Source organism: Asparagus officinalis, chromosome 2 (genome assembly GCF_001876935.1).
Source record: "Asparagus officinalis chromosome 2, Aspof.V1, whole genome shotgun sequence".
In the NCBI taxonomy this organism is placed as follows: Eukaryota; Viridiplantae; Streptophyta; class Magnoliopsida; order Asparagales; family Asparagaceae; genus Asparagus; species Asparagus officinalis.
The window spans coordinates 37,200,611-37,221,352 of record NC_033795.1 but is presented as its reverse complement, the minus strand read 5'-3'; positions in this window follow the sequence as shown (position 1 = coordinate 37,221,352).

The window sequence follows — 20,742 nt, the reverse complement described above, 5'->3', positions numbered from 1 at the left end:
AATGGTTTCGCAGATTGAAGCTTGGGTCCATCACCTGCTGGAAGGATATGGAAAGGCTCTTTGTGGCCAGATTCTTCGACGATGACACAGAAGTATCTATGGCCACCCTGCTAACTGTGAAGCAGAGGAAGACAGAGTCTGTAAGCAACTTTGTCAAGAGATTCAGAAACCGATCGCTGCATTCCCGCGATCGAGTTTCCGAGGCCACACTCATCGAGATGTGCCGGAACAATCTCTCCATCAGCGTTCTGTCCAATATGGGCGCTGTTGAAGCTCGCTCATGGAAAGACTTACTCCGCCAAGGAGAACAAGTCGAGAGCATGCTCAAGCATATGGGTGACGAAGACCCGCATGAGTTTCGAGGAGATGATGACCAAGATGCCTTGGTAGTGGAGACCATTTCCTCATATCCTACGATTTCCCCCGTTAGTCCTCATCAATAGGACGGCGGGCCCACAAAACTATCAAGTTAACTATTACCTCTAATAGTCTCCTCAAAATTTCCCCCGTTAGTCCTCTTCAATAGGACGGCGGGCCCACAAAGCTATCACGTTAACAATCACCTCTGATAGTCCCCTTACACTCCGACAAGTACACGAGTATAAACTGCTTCTTCTGATCCTCCAACTGGTATAAGAGGTTAAACTATTCCCCACACTTCCACTTCTTGAGCCAGGTTCCCAGTACGGGCGAACCGCTCAAATCAGGCGAGCCTAACAGTTTAGGCGAGCTCCATCTCTTTGAGCCAGGTTCCTAGTTTCGGGCGAACCGCTCAAATCAGGCGAGCCTAACAGTTAGGCGAGCCCCACTTCTTGAGCCAGGTTTCCATTTATGGCGAACCACTCAAAACAGGCGAGACTAGCACTTCAGGTGGGCTACATCAAACTCCCACTTGGTCAAACCTTCAGATAGTTAGGACCAAAGCCACAATCCCCCGCCAATCCTCTTCAATAGGATGACGGGACCTCCACTGTCATGTTAACGGTCACCTCTGACGAATCAACTTACCAGTCCTCTTTAATAGGATGGTAGGTCCATAGAGTTGATCAAATCGCAATAAACTCCCACTGTCATGTTAACACTACACCTCTGACAAAATCAACTTACCAATCCTCTTCAAAAGGATGGTAGGTCCTCAAAGTCGCTCCGATCGCGGCAATTCCTATCATGTTAACGATTACCTCTGATAGCCGACACCGTCATTCCAACAAATAACGTTGTCCAATTAGTTGTCATACTCATACGTCCCTGAACGATTTGATTCTCCCAGCACCGTCTTTCCCATAAAAGGCGTTGTTGTTTGATAGTGGCCTACCATGCGATGTGCTGCTATTTCAGGGTTAGTCTTTGCCCCAAGAGAAGACAAATCAGGGTTCGTCTTCATCTTTGCCCTAAGAGAAGACAAGCTTCCCCCCTAAGATAAGCTTCCCCCCTTGACTCCAACGGGCATATGAGTATAAACTGTTCCCTTTACTCCAACTGGTGCAAGAGTATAAACTGCTCCTTTACTCCAACTGGTGTGCACGAGGCTAAACTGCTCCTTCACTCCAACTGGTGCATGAGTCTAAACTGCTCCTACCCTCCGACTGGTATACGAGGTTAAACTGCTCCCTTAATCCAAACGCCTTAAAAGGCTAAGGATAGAGGAGAAATTTTAGCATTAAGCCTAAGGGAAACTCCTCGACAACTTACCATGCTAAGGGCAAGAGCATGGCTAGTCCAACTCAAACGGCAGTTGGTAAAGACGAATCAAGTCCGTTGATAGCTGAGGGTTTGCTCAAAATCCTAGAAGGCGATCATCAGCTGCGAGCGAAGAGGTCAGCTTCACCGAGCTTGTTGGAGGGCTCCTCACTCCATCTGAGCGGGGATCACTTTACGTGTCTTCATATCCAAAGTGTTCCAGACCCCATGCGGCCCGATTTAGGTCTGAAAACTTTGGAGGGGGTTTTGTAGGCAATAAAAATTGCCTTTAATCCTTATCAGAAAAGTTCAGAACAAAACTGCTAAAACCTCGCCCGAAATAGCAGAAAAAAGGGAAAACACAGATATCTCCTAAACCGTAAGGAATTTGGCGAAACGGAGGAAGCGAACTGAAGCCTTTGGCTCGGTTCGGATGGCTCCATCTCTTTGAGATAGGCGATTTTCATATATAATTCGGCCAATTCCGACTTACGGTTTGAAAGTTACGGCCTATTCTTCGATCCATGCTATAGAGTTCACCTAACGGCTTGAAGATCGCCTGCAGACCCAGGTTCGTTTGCAGTCCCCAGCTTCGCCTGCAGTCGCAAATCCGCCTGCAGACCCAAGTCTGCCTGCAGTCGCAAATCCAGACCCAAGCTGCAGACTCGCCAGCTCACTGTCAACTGCCCACTTGGAGTATGGGAACAGTTACATCAGTGGTCAAATCCCACAAATCAAGGGAGAGGGCACAATACTCCAGGCCCGTCAGATGGCCGTCCACAGTACGAATGAGCGGACAGGCGCCGAAACAGCCTGCACCCTCATAAATGCGGCTCACCTCAGTTGTCCAGGTGAAGGGACGAGAGCCGCCAACGCTCGGTGGTTGGTCAGATCCACGCAAGCATCTGACAGCCGTTGTCACGCATACGAGGAGGGGCTTTCCCACTCCTATGTAGCGTGATGCAGAGCACAGCTCTTCGAATGACCATTGACGGTACGAATGAACAGCAGGACGTCTCCGAACAACGTGTGGTCACATCCCATAATTCAAGGAGCAGTCAAGCTATCTCCCTCACCTCTATTAGTGGTCAAATCCCATGAATCAAGGGAGAGCCCATGCCATCCCTTGCCTGTTAAAACCCATCTTCAGCAGCATGAAGAAGGGGGATTGGCCGTTGCATATTCTGCTGGCTAATCTCCCAAAGGTTGAACCTGGACCTTTGCCAAAGGCTCCCTCATTTGAGAACCGAAGCTCCGGCAGCAACTTCGATCGGATCGTCCAAGGGAAGCAGACTCGGCACGAGCACCGAGCGAGGCATCCTATCGCCACCTAAAGTCCCCACACAAAACAAAGAGGGCCTTCCCTCTGCTTCTGTTGTAAACATTTGATTTGTTAGTTTGTAATAAGCTTTCTTATAAATACAAACGAAACTCCTTTCTTCGGAAGAATCAAATTTTCACCCTACAGAAGATGGCGACCACAGTGGGAGAATCCGTTCATTCAGATGAATTGGTGGTGGCGCAGTCTGACGAAGTTGCTGCAGGGACTACTGTTGAGTCCCTTGTGATCAAATTCGAAGGGTACTTACAATCGTCCTCTTCTCGCAGCAATACATCTCGCGATGGTTGCAGAGTCGTGCGGGTGGCCCAGCCCCAAGAGGCTGAGGCAACCAAGCCTGAGGGATCTACCCAAGCCGAGGCAGGGGGTTCTTTTCCCCCCGAACCAGTTGAGGCCGAGCCGAGATTCGAGAATGCAGGTCTAGGGGCTGCTGAATGGGTCGATGAACGATCCTCGCAGACCCCTGTGCAAGAGGAATCAACCATTTGTGTCGACGCAGAATACGCCTCCGTCGTCGACATGAACGCTCCTCGTTCAAAAAGATCCAAACAGCGGCGACGAAAAGCTCTCGCTCGTCTCGAGGCGCAATCCCTCATCCCCCACGACAGCCTGAATTATTATTCAAGCTTGAACGCTCATCGTTCAAAAAGATCCAAACAGCGGCGACGAAAAGCTCTCGCTCGTCTCGAGGCACATCCCTCATCCCCCACGACAGCCTGAATTATTATTCAGGCTTGAGAGGAATCAACCTCTTGAGCCAGGTTCCCATTTTTGGTGAACTGCTCGAATCGGGCAAGCCTAGCAGTTTAGGCGAACCCATCTCTTTGAGCCAGGTTCCCAGTTTTGGCGAACCGCTCAAATCAGGCGAGCCTAACAGTTTAGGCGAGCCCCACATCTTGTGTCAGGTTTCCATTTTTGGCGAACCGCTCAAATCGGGCAAGCCTAACGGCTTAGGCAAGCCCAACCTCTTGAGCCAGGTTCCCAGTTTTGGCGAACCGCTCAAATTGGGCGAGCCTAGCAGTTTAGGCAAGCCCCACTCTGTGAGCAAGGTGTTCAATTTTGGCGAACCAAGGGTACCTGGCGAACTCTGCAGTTCAAGAGGTCTTCGTCAAACAAGCAGACTTCACCAATCTCGCCTGACGGCTCAAGTTCGCCAGAAAGGCGAAACAACAGCTCGCCAGACAGGCGCAGGCATACTGTACCGATCTCGCCTGACGGGCGAACCTTACCAGCCTGAACCTCGCCAACACGCTCACGCCCAAATGGGGGTGGCCACCTCGTTTGCCTGCACGGGTCTGACGTCCGTCTCTGACGACGACGACGACGACGATTGCTCAGCAGTGGCAATGTCGGAGACTTCAAGCTCAGTTCAGGGCAAGCACACAAATGTGCACATGACTGACATCCCTGAGGAGATGTCTAGGAGGCTCGACGAGCAACAAGCAACCATCGACTCCCTGAAGGAGATGTTGGAGCAGCTCCTGAGCGAGAAGAAGAGGAAGAGAGAGAGGACTTCGCGGGCTTCGCATAAATCCTTGAAGCACAAAGAGCGGGTGCCTACTCCTTCTCACTCCTCATCCGAGTCATCTAGAGGAGCGTCATCTTCGGGTCATAACCCAAGAGACAAGAGGTTTGACGATCTCCAAAGTCAACTCGATGCCTTGAAGCTCCAGAAGCATGTGAGCAAGCTGGGGGTTGTCAGGCCGTATCCAATTGAATGGGATGCAGTCTCCTACACGGCAAAGTTTGAGCCGTTGGACCTCCTGCAGTTCAATGGCAAGGGTTCTCCTACCCAGCACGTCTACTACTTCCAGGCACAAACTGGACACATAGTGGGAAACGATCCCATTATGACTCGACTGTTCATTGGTACCCTCAAGGGGGTCGCTTTTGAATGGTTTCGCAGATTGGAGCCCGGGTCCATCACCTGCTGGAAGGACATGGAAAGGCTCTTCGTGGCCAGATTCTTCGACGATGACACAGAAGTATCTATGGCCACCCTGCTAACTGTGAAGCAGAGGAAGACAGAGTCTGTAAGCAGCTTTGTCAAGAGATTCAGAAACCGATCGTTGCATTCCCGCGATCGAGTTTCCGAGGCCACGCTCATCGAGATGTGCCGAAACAATCTCTCCATCAGCGTTCTGTCCAATATGGGCGCTGTTGAAGTTCGCTCATGGAAAGACTTACTCCGCCAAGGAGAACAAGTCGAGAGCATGCTCAAGCATATGGGTGACGAAGACCCGCATGAGTTTCGAGGAGATGATGACCAAGATGCCTTGGTAGTGGAGACCATTCCCTCATATCCTCCAAATTTCCCCCGTTGATCCTCTTCAACAGGACGGCGGGCCCACATAGTCGCTCTAATCGCGACAATCTTGTCAAGTTAACACTACACCTCCAAGTTAACTATTACCTCTGATAGTCTCCTCCAAATTTCCCCCGTTAGTCCTCTTCAATAGGACGGCGGGCCCACAAAGCTATCACGTTAACAATCACCTCTGATAGTCCCCTTACACTCCGACAAGTACACGAGTATAAACTGCTTCTTCTGATCCTCCAACTGGTATAAGAGGTTAAACTATTCCATACACTTCCACTTCTTGAGCCAGGTTCCCATTACAGGCGAACCGCTCAAATCAGGCGAGCCTAACAGTTTAGGCGAGCTCCACTTCTTGAGCCAGGTTCCAGTACGGGCGAACCGCTCAAATCAGGCGAGCCTAACAGTTTAGGCGAGCCCATCTCTTTGAGCCAGGTTCCCAGTTTCGGCGAACCGCTCAAATCAGGCAAGTTTAACAGTTTAGGCGAGCCCCACTTCTTGAGCCAGGTTCCCGGTTATGGCGAACCGCTCAAAACAGGCGAGACTAGCAGTTCAGGTGGGCTGCATCAAACTCCCACTTGGTCAAACCTTCAGATAGTTAGGACCAAAGCCACAATCCCCCGCCAATCCTCTTCAATAGGATGGCGGGACCCCCACTGTCATGTTAACGGTCACCTCTGACAAATCAACTTACCAGTCCTCTTCAATAGGATGGTAGGTCCATAGAGTTGCTCAAATCGCAATAAACTCCCACTGTCATGTTAACACTACACCTCTGACAAAATCAACTTACCAATCCTCTTCAAAAGGATGGTAGGTCCTCAAAGTCGCTCCGATCGCGGCAATTCCTATCACGTTAACGATTACCTCTGATAGCCGACACCGTCATTCCCGCAAATGACGTTGTCCGATCAGTCGTCATACTCATACGTCCCTGAACGATTTGATTCTCCCAGCACCGTCTTTCCCATAAAAGGCGTTGTTGTTTGATAGTGGCCTACTATGCGATGTGCTGCTATTTCAGGGTTCGTCTTTGCCCCAAGAGAAGACAAATCAGGGTTCGTCTTCATCTTTGCCCTAAGAGAAGACAAGTTTCCCCCTTATACTCCAACTGGTGCATGAGTCTAAACTGCTCCTACCCTCCGACTGGTATACGAGGTTAAACTGCTCCCTTAAATCCAAACGCCTCGAAAGGCTAAGGATAGAGGAGAAATTTTAGCATTGAGCCTAAGAGAGACTCCTCGACAACTTACCATGCTAAGGGCAAGAGCATGGCTAGTCCAACTCAAACGGCAGTTGGTAAAGACAAATCAAGTCCGTTGATAGCTGAGGGTTTGCTCAAAATCCTAGAAGGCGATCATCAGCTGCGAGTGAAGAGCAGGGATCACTTTACGGGACTTCATATCCAAAGTGTTCCAGACCCCATGCGGCCTGATTCAGGTCTGAAAACTTTGGAGGGGGTTTTGTAGGCTTTACTCCAACGGGTATACGAGTATAAACTGTTCCCTAGACTCCAACTGGTGCATGAGTCTAAACTGTCCCCTTATACTCCAACTGGTGCATGAGTCTAAACTGCCCCCTTACACTCCAACTGGTGCATGAGTCTAAACTGCTCCTACCCTCCGACTGGTATACGAGGTTAAACTGCTCCCTTAATCCAAACGCCTTGAAAGGCTAAGGATAGAGGAGAAATTTTAGCATTGAGCCTAAGAGAGACTCCTCGACAACTTACCATGCTAAGGGCAAGAGCATGGCTAGTCCAACTCAAACGGCAGTTGGTAAAGACGAATCAAGTCCGTTGATAGCTGAGGGTTTGCTCAAAATCCTAGAAGGCGATCATCAGCTGCGAGCGAAGAGGTCAGCTTCACCGAGCTTGTTGGAGGGCTCCTCACTCCATCTGAGCGGGGATCACTTTACGGGTCTTCATATCCAAAGTGTTCCAGACCCCATGCGGCCCGATTCAGGTCTGAAAACTTTGGAGGGGGTTTTGTAGGCAATAAAAATTGCCTTTAATGCTTATTAGAGAAGTTCAGAACAAAACTGCTAAAACCTCGCCCGAAATAGCAGAAAAAGGGGAAAACGCAGATATCTCCCAAACCGTAAGGAATTTGGCAAAACGGAGGAAGCGAACCAAAGCCTTCGGCTTGGTTCGGATGGCTCCATCTCGTCGAGATAGGCGATTTTCATATATAATTCGTCCAATTCCGACTTACGGTTTGAAAGTTACGGCCTATTCTTCGATCCATGCTATAGAGCTCGCCTAACGGCTTGAAGATCGCCTGCAGTATCAAATCCGCCTGCAGACCCCAACGGTTCGGATGACTCCATCTCGTCGAGATAGGCGATTTTCATATATAATTCGTCCAATTCCGACTTACGGTTTGAAAGTTACGGCCTATTCTTCGATCCATGCTATAGAGCTCGCCTAACGGCTTGAAGATCGCCTGCAGACCCAGGTTCGTTTGCAGTCCCCAGCTTCGCCTGCAGTCGCAAATCCGCCTGCAGACCTAAGTCTGCCTGCAGTCGCAAATCCGCCTGCAGACCCAAGTCTGCCTGCAGTCCCAAATCCGCCTGCAGACCCAGCTCTGCCTGCAGTCCCAAATCTGCCTGCAGTCCCCAAATCTGCCTGCAGTCCCAGCTCTGCCTGCAGTCCCAAATCTGCCTGCAATCCCCAGCTGCAGACTCGCCAGCTCACTGTCAACTACCCACTTGGAGTATGGGAACAGTTACATCGGTGGTCAAATCCCACGAATCGAGGGAGAGGGCACAGTACCCCAAGACCGTCAAGCGGCTGCTCACAGTACGAATGATTGGGCATGTGTCAAGTCGGCCCGAACATTCATAAATGCAGCTCACCTCGGCTGTCTGAGTCAAGAGCCGGATCCGCCAGCACCCGACGAGCTCTGACAACCGTCGTCACACATACGAGGAGGGGCTTTCCCGCTCCTACTTGACGTGATGCCAAACACGACTCCTCGAATGACCGCTCATGGTACAGATGAACAGCAGGATATCTCTGAACAATGTATGGTCACATCCCATGATCCAAGGAGCGGCCACGCCTTCTCTCCTCTATTTAAGAACCTCGCCCGGCTACAGGAAAGGGGTTCACACATAGTTAATTGATTAATTCAATCAGTTAACTGAACCACTGGCTCTCGACTCCCAACGGAGTCGACGACAAGCTCTCTGCATCACTTTTGCATTGCAGCGCCACTCCCTAGTTCTGAGCCCCGATCGCCGGTGAACTAGAAGACCCAAACTCCATCGAACCGAGTTTCTACTGTGTACTGAAGCTCCGGCAGCAACTTTGATCGGATCGTCCAAGGGAAGCAGACTCAGCACGAGCACCGAGCGAGGCATCCTATCACCACCGAGGAACCCACGTTAAACAAGGAGGGCCTTCCCTCTGCTTCTGTTGTAAACAATTGATTTATTAGTTTGTAATAAGCCTTCTTATCAATACAAACGAAGCGCCCTGTTTTCGGGAGATCAAAATTTACACATACACCTACATTGAGGATCTCTAGTAGGTTTTTTGGCGTCATCTATCAAATGGATTCGGCGTTGAACAATGGTTAGACTAATCCCTTTGATATCAGCCATGGTCCATCCAATGGCTTTCCTATTCTCTCTTAAAACATCTAAGAGAGCTTCCTTTTTACTAGTAGTTAAGTCAGAAGAAATGATAACCGGTAAAGACTCGTTCTCCCCTAAGTAGGCATACTCTAGATTTTGAAGTAGAGGTTTGAGCTCTAACTTAGGAGGTTCCTCCACAGATGGATGAAGCTGGACTCGGGGTTCTATCTTCAAAGGTTCTCATTGCCAGCTAACAGTAGAAACATGATTGACCAGCGGATCTAACTCAAGTTCGTCATCAGAAGACTCCATAAACATTAAGTCAGATGCACTTGAATCTGACTCACACTCTCCCTCTTGTTGCTCACTGGATATTCCCTAAATAAAATTCATATTCATGGGTTGATCAGATGGATCACTAGGCTGCCTCCCTAGGTTAAAAATATTAAGGTCAATAGTCATGTTCCCAAAAGATAGTTTCATTTTTTCGGTTCTACAATTGATCAAAACATTTGAGGTGGCTAAGAATGGTCTTCCTAGAATAACTGGGATTTGACTTTTGAGATTGGAAATGGGCTGTGTTTCCAATACAATAAAAGCAACAAGGAAAATGAACTCTCCAATCTTGATCAGAACATCCTCTACCTCTCCTTTGGGAAACTTTACAGATCTATCAGCTAATTATAGAGTGCATCTTGTCGGTTTAAGTTCTCCTACACCCAGCTGTTGATAGACTAAATAAGGAAGGAGGTTGACATTGGCTCCCAAGTCTAGAAGTGCCTTATCAATATGAGTGTTACCTATGGCGCATGGAATTATAGGACAACCAGGGTCCTTATATTTTAACAGCATGGGTTTCGAAAAAATTTCACTGAGGTTGGCAACTAAGAAGACTTTCTTGGGGACATTGGTGGTTCTTTTCTTAGTGCATAAGTCTTTTAAGAACTTTGTATAAGAGGGGATTTGTTCGATTGCATCTAGGAGATGAATGCTGATCTTAACCTGTTTAAACATTTCGAGGATTTTCTTAACATGCAGGGAGTTTTTCCTAGGTTTGAGTCTATCTGGAAAGGGGGCAACGTGCCTATACCTATCTAGATCAGGCTGAATCTTATGTTTAGCATTTCGGTCATCGGAAGGAATGTATTGGGTGGGAGAAGGGGTTTGATCTGATGGCGTTCTAACTTGATTGTCTATTTGTTTCCCTGATCGTAGTGTGTGAACTTCATTCACATGAGCTGGTTGAGTGAAATAGATCCATTGTCTTTAGGGTTTGCAACAGGTTTACTCGGGAATTTTTCTTTCTCTCGCTCGCTCACGGCTGTGGCTAGTTTCCCAAGTTGGGTTTCTAACCGGACTATGGCTTGAGTGTTCGAATTGAGCACTTGGCTGGTTGTTTGCATAAAGGAATTTAGAGTGGTGGATGACTGGGTCAACATGTTGGTAGTTTGTGTAGAAGCTTTGATCATAGCTTCTAAACCCTTTTCTAAGGCACTCAGATGTTTGTCATGATCAAAATTTGAAGGAATTGTAGGCTAGTGAGGATGAGGATGTTGGGTTGGAAAAGCTAGAATAGAATGAGAAAAATTGTTCGGTGAGATGAATGGGACAGTGTTTCCCTTAGGGAATTGTTGGTTCGACGCGAGAATGAAAGTTTGATTTCCGGGAGAATTTCCTTGATTCCATGCAAAGTTGGGATGATTTCTCCAACCCGGATTATTGGCTGGGGAAAATAGATCATTTCTAGGACGTTGGAATGTAGCGTTCATCTGTTCTAATACAAGGTTGTTTCCTAGGAGATGACATTCCTCTGAAACGTGGGTAGGAGACTGACAATTATGACAACCCGGGGTAGAAACCTGATTGATTTGAGCTGGAACTCATTCCTTAACTTCTAAGGCTTCTAACCTCCACAGAATTGTTGCCATCTTCGCTTCAGAAGTAATGTTTGACTCCAAGGAAAGACCACTAGATTTAGATTGGGGAACGGATGAAACCCTGTCATCACAGTGTTCCCACTGCATTGTTTTCTCGGATAGACTCTCTAGGAATTTCCAAGCTTCGTCGGCATTTTTCCACATAAAATCTCCCTGACACATTGATTCTAAAGATAATTTTGAAGAATAGTCCAATCCTTCATATATGACTTGGCACAATCACCATTTCTCGAGACCATGATGAGGACATTGGATTAGAAGATCTTTAAATTGGTAAAAATATTTCCAGAATGGCTCCCTTGGGATAATTTTGAAGTTTTGACTACTGTTCTTAAACTTTACCGTTTTATGAAATGGGAATTTTTTTTTGAGAAAAACGGTGACAAATTCCTCCCAAGTTGAGATGGAATTTATCGGTAAACTGTATAACCATTTTTTAGCTTTGTCCTTGAGAGCAAATGGAATAAATCTTAGCTTGATTGCATCTTCGATTAATTCTCTCATTTTAATAATACACACTTCCTCAAATCCCGAGATAAAAATATATGCATCTTCTGTTTCATTTCCAAGGAATTTGGGAAGCATGTTGGGATGGGGAATTCTTAGTTCAGGTGATCGGATGTGATTGTTGATTATTTTTAGGCTCGCACCAGTGATATTCCTATGTAGTACTGGGGTGGGTCTAAGGTGTAGTGAGATTGTGATTGTTGATTATTTCCAGGCTCGTACCAGCGATAATCTTGTGTAGCGCTGGGGTGGGTCTGAGATGATGTGATATTGTGATTGTTGATTATTTCCAGGCTCGCACCAGCGATATTCTTGTGTAGTGCTGGGGTGGGTCTAAGGGGGACAGTGAAACGTTATGTGTAGATGTTTTGTGAACAACCGGTTATTCGAGAATATGAGTTTTGACTATATGTGAGAGGTAGGCCAGTGACTTGTTAAAGGATGGTTAGGGACCTTGTTATTTGAATGTGTGTGGGTTCTTATGAGATGGACCAGTTATATTTCTTTTCATACCTAGATCAGGATTAATATTTAATTATCTACAATTTGAGACATATGGTATATACATGAGGGTTTCCTTGTTTGGATTATTTCGCTCAACGTACTACGTCTCGAGTTGTATATTTTTAAGTATTAATTCTATCTAGTTGTATGTCCTTGTTACTCGGATGATTATGGATTCTTCTGATCGTTATACTCTAGTGATGGATTGTCCTTGTTACTCGGATGATTATGGATTCTTCTGATCGTTATACTCTAGTGATGGATTGCATCTAGCTTGTTAGTATTCTAGCTGCATGTTTCTATTTATTATTATTGTTATTGCATTGGTCATTCGACCGTCCCTATTCTCTCTATGGGATCTTGTCGTGTGCCATGCATGCTGATGTACACCTATTTTTCATGGTGTACATCAGATTTAGGAGTGAACAGCCTCAGTTCGGAATCGTACAAGAGCCATAGGATTCGCAGTAGAAGTGCATTGCAGATGGAGTAGAAGAACAAGGTGAAGCGTAGTACTTTCTTCTGTATTAGTTATGGAACATTAGAACTCTTTATCATATTTTTCCTTAGTTTGATTATGGATTTTCATATCTTTAGTAGTACTTTCTTTTATTATAAACTATGTATTTTTATTCCTAGTTGGACCGTTTTGTAATAAGGGTATGTTTGACCTATATTTTATGTATGGGATGATTTACCATGGATGATATGTTTATTTCTTATTCTGGATTGTCTTTATATTCTTACTATTGTGATCGGGGACCTGTAACTTCGCATTGTATTTATTTTCAGACACTTAGCGTTTTAGGTTGAGGAGAAATGTTTATTTTTATTTTTTCTCCTTGATCTAATACGTCGCGGGCTTGTTCACATTTTGATTCCCCGGTATTTTAGGAAGCGGGGCGTGATAGATTTTAGTGGTGGCCCATGCAGGTCACGGTCTTGAGTCCTCACTAGTAAGAATATAGTAGACAATTTAGATACATATCATATTTTATCCGTAAGACTATAATTAAGTTCTTATACTATTATTTTGATAACTATGTTTTAGCTCCTATTTTCTAATATATTGTTTTGATTTTAACTCTAATTTTTTGATCCTCGTTTTCCTTCAGAATCATGGTGGGTACTCGCGGTTTTAGTAACCCGTCTAGTAGCAGTGCCCCGCAGCCCGAAGTGGACCCAAGCTAACTTCTGGCGATGATTCAGGGATTGGTCACGAATCAGTAGCACCTAGCTGGGCAGCTGCAATGGGAGCCTCAACACCAACCTCCCCCTCGTCCAGAGTCTAGTGCTAGGGAGTTTCGGTACATGCGACCGCCTTCATTCTCTAGTGCTGAAGGACCCTTAGCAGCAGAAGAGTTCTTAAAGGTCATTGAGACTATACTCACGGTGTCCCGTATTGCCCCAGCTGAATGGGTGGATCTTATGGATATTCAGCTCATCGACAACGATCGGATATGGTGGGCAGCTGAGAAGACCCACCTTGAGAGGTCAATCCTGTGGGAGACGTTCATAGAGCGCTTTAACAAGAAGTATTTTCCTCAGTCAGCTCGGGACGAACTCCTACGTAGATTTGTTGAGCTCAAGCAGGGAGGCCGATCAGTTGATGAGTATGAGGCCGAGTTTTCTTCTTTGAGCCGATATGCTCCTCATCTTGTTACAGACCCCACAATCAGGAGGCAACAGTTTCTGAAGGGTCTGGATAAGTATATTAGATTGGCTCTAGCTGGTAGAGCACTTGTGACCCATGACGCCGTGTTGGATGTAGCACGCGAGATCGAGAGTGTTCAGAAGGAGCCTGAAGAACCATATGTGATCAAGAGTAGGACATCAGTAGTTCCGGCCCGAGATGACGAGCGTCTACCTTCGAGGCAGCAGCAGAATCTGTAGGACAACAGTTTTCTCAGTGCCAGCCACTTCCTCATGTGCATCCCTATTAGCGCCCTAGAGTGTAGACTCGCGACTGGCCTTCGATGCAGTGTTCCTATTGTAGCTACCCTCGGCATACCGAGTAGGAGTGCCGCAGGCATCATCATCTGTGCTACGCCTGTGGATCCCCTGACCATATCAGTCAATACTGTCCACAGCGACAGCATGCTCGTTTGCCCCCACCTCCAGTTCGAGTAGCTCTTCCGGCTCCACCTCGATCAGATTCAACAGCTCTAGCTTAGTACGAACCCTACCCTCGAGCAGACCCTCTTCCTCCATAGTAACAGGTTTATCAGGAAGCACAAAGGCAGCAACCACAATGACAAATGTTTATGATGTCAGCTGTGGGAACTGAGGTGAACAACCAAGTTATTACCTGTAAGAGTTAGTCATTCTCAATTTTACTTGCATGTGATTTTCCTTATTAGTATTACTTAATGATATTATAATAGGATTTGTTTATGAGTGCTAATTTAGATGTATTTTACCTCATGTAATAAGTAAGGTTCTTGTTTCTTCCATTCTTGCTTTATTACACTTGACTCTGGAGCTTCTTATTGTTTCTTGTCTCGTTGATTTGCGAGTACCAACTCTCGTTCCATATCTCTGTTATTGGGTTTAATTCCGAGGACAGAATTTGTTTTAAGGGGGGTAGGATGTAATGAGCGTAAAAGTTTAATATTAATTAAAATAATTTTCTAGTATTTTAAAATATTTAATTATTATTTTTAAAATAGTATTTGTATTTTTTCGATTTTTAGAATTTTCTATGATTTAAAATCCAACTTTTATATTTATGGTTTTGATATTTATAAATTAGTTTAAAGCAGTAAAAATTTATAGAATTTATCTATTATGTTTTTGATACTATTACATATTATTATAAATAATATGTTGTATTATTATTATTTATTACGTATTATTTCGTAATATACATTGTATTATTACTTACGTTTTATTTGTACAATTTGTTGTATTATTTCTACTGTTATATATTATCTGTCGTATTAGTGTAACTGGTACGATTTACTGTGTGTAAAATTATCACATAATTATTTGATTTAAAAAAATAAGTAAATATATTTTATTTATTAATTATTCTTGTTTAATTATACTATTTCGTATTAACTGTTGTATTAGCACAACATGTACGTTTTTATTTGTAGATAATTATTTTATAATTAGTTTAATTTTTAAATACTCGTAAAAATTTATTTTAATTAAATTTGTTTTAAACCCAAACCCAAACCATAATATTAATATTATTATATATATATATATATATAAATATATATAATATATATATATTATATATATATATATATATATATATATACTATATATTAAATCCTCTCTCTCTCTCTCTCTCTCTCTCTCTCTCTCTCTCTCTCTCTCCTCTCTCTCTCTCTCGTATTCACTTGTGCCACCACCCCTCTTCTCTCTCCTCGACCCGATCTCCGCCGCCTCCACCTCATCGCCCGACCACGAACCTCACCCGCCGCTAACTTCGCCCGACGCCACCCCTTCTCTCTTCATCTCAACTCTCTCTCTCTCCTCCTCAAAGCAACCCCCAACTACAGCGTCCCTCTTCCCACCGCTCAGCCTCACCCGCACCGCCGCTGAGACCCGCGCCACACCGTCTACATCTCCTCCTCCTGCCCAACGACCTCCGACAACCCCCTCATCCTCTTCCCCCGTCCGTCGTACCCCCGCACCAGATCCGAACCCGCCGGAGCACGACGGCCACGTAGCTTCCCTTGTCAAACATGCGCCGTCAGGGCACTGCCTCAGCAACTCCACCTCCCAAAGCTCGACCGCCCTTAGCCCCATGCCGCCGGCGAACCCCCAGCACCACCCGCGTCCCCTTCTCGTCCGCCTCTTCCACTTCGACGCTATCTCTTCAGATCCACATCGACGAGCTCAACCGCGCTGAACACCCGTGCCTGAACCAGATCCAAGCCACTGTCAACGTCGCCTCGATCGCCACACGCCGCATCCGCATTGGCACTGTAGCTCGTCATCAGACCCCACGGTCTCGTAGGCAAGATCTCACTTCTCTTTGACTAGTCTTTACAATTTTTGTTACACTATTAAGTTACACTGTTAACTAAGTATATGTAAGATTCCGACTCTCGGTTTAATTTCACATCAATTATTATATTGTCGTAAATTAATTTTGAGTAAGATCCCCGCTCCGTTATTTTATCGCGTACAATTTTTAGATTTGTTAATAATTTTCTATGTGAGTTTGATGAATAATATTGAATGGATAGTAATTATATGATAAATAGTATTTTCAGGACAAATATAATTAATTAAAAAATTTATTTTAGGTAACAGAGTTATTTTAGATTAATTATAATATTTTTAGAATTTATGTTGTGGAAGGAAATTATTTTAGAATGGTAAATGTTTTCAAAGAAGTTATTTTGGAAAAAAAATTTATTTTTGTATTATGACTGTGTGATTGATAGTTGTAGAACACGATATTTCATATACATTGACACCGACATGTTGACACTCTTATTATACTCACTCATGTCATATATGCACACCTGATTCATCGCTAGCTTATATAGTCATGTTCATAATATGATTTGCATAAAAATTAGTTGTATTTATTTATTATTTCTTGTTTTGTTGAGAAACCGTTAGTGGTTCATGTCTTTAGTTACCTAGCGTGTCGTGTACAAGACCTAGATACCTGTGTATTGTTGACTTAGTAAATGAGGAGAGTTTGGATGGGGAATTCTTGGTTCAGGTGATCGGATGTGATTGTTGATTATTTCCAGGCTCGCACCAACGATATTCCTGTGTAGCGCTGGAGTGGGTCTGAGGTGCAGTGAGATTGTGATTGTTGATTATTTCCAGGCTCGCACCAACGATATTCCTGTGTAGCGCTGGGGTGGGTCTGAGATGATGTGATATTGTGATTATTAATTATTTCTAGGCTCGCACCAACGATATTCCTGTGTAACATTGGGGTGGGTCTGAGGGGGACAGTGAAACGTTACGTGTAGATATTTTGTGAACAACCGGTTATTCGAGAATATGAGTTTTGACTATATGTGAGAGGTAGACCAGTGACCTGTTATAGGATGGTTAGGGACCTTGTTATTTGAATGTGTATGGGTTCTTATGAGATGTGGACTAGTTATATTTCTTTTTATACCTAGATCAGGATTAATATTTAATTATCTACAATTTGAGACATATGGTATATACATGAGGGTTTCCTTGTTTGAATTATTTTGCTCGACGTACTACGTCTCGAGTTGTAGATTTTTAAGTATTAATTCCATCTAGTTGTATGTCCTTGTTACTCGGATGATTATGGATTCTTCTGATCGTTATACTCTAGTGATGGATTGCATCTACCTTGTTAGTATTCCAGCTGCATGTTTCTATTTATTATTATTGTTATTGCATTGGTCATTTGATCGTCCCTATTCTCTCTGTGGGATTTTGCCGTGTGCCACGCACGCTGACGTACACCTATTTTTCCTGGTGTACGTTAGATTTAGGAGACGGACAGCCTCAGCTCGAAATCGTACATGAGCCAGAGGACTCGCAGTAGAAGTGCATTGCAGATAGAGTAGAAGAACAAGCTGGAGCGTAGTACTTTTCTTCTGTAGTAGTTGTGGAACATTAGATCTCTTTATCATATTTTTTCTTAGTTTGATTATGGATTTTCATATCTTTAGTGGTACTTTCTTTTATTATGAACTATACATTTTTATTCCTAGTTGGACCGTTTGTAATAAGGGTATGTTTGACCCATATTTTTATGTCTGGGATAATTTACCATGGATGATATGTTTATTTCTTATTCTGGATTGTCTTTATATTCTTGCTATTGTAATCGGGGACCTGTGACTTCGCATTGTATTTATTTCCAGACGCTTAGTGTATTAGGTTGAGGAGAAATATTTATTTTTATTTATTCTCCTTGATTTAATACGTCGCGGGCTTGTTCACGTTTCGATTTCTCGGTTTTTTGGGAAGCGAGGCGTGACAGAAAGGGTGATGAAATCCCTCACATTATCTTGATTATGGGGTTTTTTCCTTAAAAATATTTTCAAGTGTGTGCCAAACCAAGATGCTCGAATCATTTTGGTGAATTCCTACTGACTATATGCAATGCAACCCTATGAATTAAAAGTAACTAAAAAGGATGGAAAAAAAATCTTTTTTTAGTTATGGTCAACAACAATCAAATGTGAGAAGAGCGCTCTTGTTTGAATTTATTATCTTGCTAGTATTTGTTCAAATGAAATGTGGATTTATTATGGTCAACAAAAATAAAATCTTTTTTTTAAATTCTAATTGTCTCTAATTGTGAAGCTAACTAAAAAGGATGGAATTGAAAACGCTAGAAAGAAAAGTATAACCTATCAAATTATCATCTAAGTCAAAATAAAAATCATGATAAGAACAACAACAAGATAGTAATCTTAGAATTCATAAGTATAACCTATCAAACCATTTAAGATAAACATAGATTATCAAATTCTTCTTCTATCAATTAGTTCTCTAGTTGATTATCCAACATGATCATTTTAAGTGCAAGAGAATATTTTGCATAATATAAAGGAAATTAGACTAGTTTCATTCAATTCTAATATTCCTACAAGAATTAATTTCACATCCTAAGAAAAAAAGCAAGAAATGAATTAAAAAGAATAAGAACTAATTACAAAATAAAAGAAAAGAAAAATAAGAAAAACTATACAATGAACAAGAAATAAATCTAACTACATTACAAAAGAAATAAAGATGCAACAAAATAAATCTACTCTACAAATTAAAATGCAAAAAGAAATAAAAAGACAAGAAAGTAAATCTACTCTACAAGACATAAATGTAAATCTAAACTAATAAGCAATAAGAAATTACTAAAAAGAAATAAGAAATAAAAGAGAAAAAAAAGTAAACCTTCAAATTGCTCTTCATCTCCATCTTCATCATCCAACAAAGAGAAGAAAAAAACTAAAGTGGAGAAAAATTCTTTTATTAATTACAATAAAAGTTATAAATTTGGAAGGTCTTCTCAATTAAGAGTAACCATCCTCTCCAAATAAAAAGTTACAAAATTTTTTACACCTTTAACCCCTCACTCTCTACCCCTATTTATAGTAAACACAAGTGAATGAGAGCCATTGGATTGAAATATTATCAAAAAATAATAAATTTCAGCCTTAGATTCGTAACAGAATGTCGGAGGTATTGATACCTGCATCGATAGGCGTATCGATGCTGGCATCGATACGGGCATTGATGCTAGCATCGATGTGAAGTTCTCTCCTTTTTTCAGCCTGCAGCTTCTTCTTCTTTTTGGCTTTTGGGCTTGGGTTTTTGGCATTTGGTATTTTTTTTCTTTTAGCTTTGGGCTTGGGCTTTTGGCATTTGGCATTTTTTTTCTTTTAGCTTTGGGCTTTTGGACAATTTGGAATTTCTTCTTTTTGGCTTTGGGCTTTGGCATTTCTTCATTAAATCAAGGGGCCTTTGTTGAAAAATGGGAGTTTGAGATTTATTCTTCATTAACCTACAATTAAAAGATAAAAATAATTATTAGTAACATATTTATTTATATAAAATAGATAACGAGTGTATAAAATTGTAACAAAATATGATTATCAGAGGGTCACCCCCACGTTCCAAAAACTAAACGCGAGGTTCACCCCTGTGTTCCAAAGGTCAAACACGACCATTGCATTTGCAAAAGCAAAAGTCGAGTCTTGCATGTCAAATCTCTTCAACCAAATTCATGGGGCCTTCGAGACAGATCCAGTCAGCAGTTTCACTGTTCCAAGATAAAATAGAATCGAGATCCAAAGTATTTCGAAAATTTATCCCAGTCAAGCGTGAACTTTCAAAAAATTTGAAGGGGGTTCTGTAGGCTGTCTAAAAAAATTACTACGGATAACTAATCCTCACAAAACACTAACGATGAAAGTCACAATCTGACGATTTTCACAACAACAAACGAGAGTTACAAATTGATGACTCTCATATTTCTAAGAGCCAAATGTAAGTTTTACAAGCTGACGATCCTTGTAGAATTTAAAGAAGAGATTACAATTGACGATCTCTTTAATGCCAAACGCAGGGTCCACCCCCGCATTACAAAAGCCAAATGGGAGGGTCACCCCCGCATTTCACAGAGCCGAACGTGAGGCTCACTCCAAAACACGAACCTCATGTTTAATTGTTTAAAATATAGTTAGAACGGTTTAAAACCGTTTTCCACATAATGAGGGCCATTAAACCCCCATTATGGAGAGATTTAGGGGGTCGGTTACACTCCTAAATACCTATAAATAGCTGAAGTTTTAGCTTGGAGAAAAAAAATAGGGAGAGGAGGGGAGAATTGAATTCTATTGAATTCTAAAAGATCAAGAGATCGTTTTTTGGCTAAAAGGATCGATTTCCTTTACTGAAATTAACTCTTTCCAAGAGTTCCTAACTCGGTCAGAGTTCAAAACTTGCTTAGCAAGTTCTTCTCGACGTAAAAATCAGAAGTGAAGACTGGAGTTCCACAAAGCAAAGTGCATGGATCGTCAACGGGATACAAGACTCAAGCTTCCTTCTCCACAAAGAAGAACCCAATATTAAACAAAGGGAAGAATCTCTGTTGATCTTTCTCTCTTTTGTAATCGGGAATCTGATAAAACGATTGTAATAGCCTTTGTCTAAGTCAGAGAGGTCTTTACATTTTGAGAGATTGTAATTTCTTTGTCTATGTCATTTAGAAAGATTTCATAATTTTCAATTCTCATTATTTCCCTTATAATCTCCCGCAAACACTATTACCTACTCTTGGTTGGTTCTTTAAAGGGTTGGTCTTTTCTAAAGTATAAACAGCTATTAGAAGGTAAACATTTCCTCTACTTACAGTGTGCTAATGTATATACACTTCACAGTTTTCAGACCAGATTTCCATCAGG